The sequence below is a fragment of the Trachymyrmex septentrionalis genome, unplaced genomic scaffold (genome assembly GCF_001594115.1).
Source record: "Trachymyrmex septentrionalis isolate Tsep2-gDNA-1 unplaced genomic scaffold, Tsep1.0 scaffold167, whole genome shotgun sequence".
Taxonomy (NCBI): Eukaryota; Metazoa; Arthropoda; class Insecta; order Hymenoptera; family Formicidae; genus Trachymyrmex; species Trachymyrmex septentrionalis.
The window spans coordinates 634,495-635,600 of NW_017304831.1; the positions used below are offsets into that span (position 1 = coordinate 634,495).

Consider the following 1,106-nt stretch of genomic DNA (forward strand, 5'->3'; position numbering starts at 1 on the left):
CGCGCGCGATCGCTACCAATGAGTTTTAACCGGACGATAGATAATTCTGTCTCGCGTTTAGAAAGTAAAGATGCCAAAGTGGGGGTCAAATCACCGCGATAGGGAACGAGAATACGGATAACGTATATCCATTATTAGACGGCCGATATGAATGTGCAAAATCAGGTTATTGAAACATTTCGCAATGGAACCGAATCACGCAATGTGACGTTAATGAAAATTATTTCATTTTGTTTAAGTCACAATGGAAAATTACGAATTTTAATATTCGCAAATCTTAATACAAATATTTTTATGTATGTAAAATATTTTTATATAAAGCTATCTATCATATGTCACTTGATGCGATATATATTATCGCTTTTTTAGTTTGTCGAAGAAATATAAAAGCAGCAAATAAAACACATTTGTATCGTTTTGTAAGTCGCAATATAAAGAGAAGTAAAAATAAATTAAATTATGTATGTAAGTAACCTTTGTATATATAACTTTTTGTGATTTCTTATTCGTAAGTAATTATTGACGTAAGTAATTATTGACAGATGGATTTAAAAGATAATATATGTCACTTTTATGATTATTTATTTTACATTTTATTTCTTGCAAGCGTGAAAATAATATTTTCTGAAAAATATCGTGCATGTTAGAGGATTAAAAAGGATCTGATCGATCTGCAGTAAGAAATTCGTACGTAGTTTTATATCTTGGACGGTTTATATGCACGTCCGATCGCTACAAGCAGTCGCGATACTTGGACGCGCTTCGTTTCAGTGATGTGGAGCTACGGTTGCTCCAAGATATAGCACACACTCGATACTAAGGAAACGTAATATAGCTGTTGCGCTTATTCTGTGCGATTGTTTCGGAGACTTTTGATAACAAATAGATAAACCTTCTTCGTTTTACGATCGCTTATATCGAATGCATAATTTAGATCGTGTTGCTTTTAACTCTATGATGCTATAAAACCGTTACATTCTCAAGATTCTATAAGAGGATTATTGCATTGTTTACATTGTTATATATTAATCATAAATAAAACGCATTAAATATTAATTTTAGAATTAAGATAAAGATATGTATATATATATATATATATATATATA

The 1,106-nt window shown here is 30.7% G+C and overlaps 1 protein-coding gene across 1 annotated transcript in view; it reads left to right on the plus strand.

Moving 5' to 3' along the window:
* The window catches only part of LOC108746324 (UNC93-like protein), a 50,120-nt gene that overhangs the window by 711 nt on the left and 48,303 nt on the right, over positions 1-1,106 (plus strand). The gene's annotated exons all lie outside the window — the stretch shown is intronic.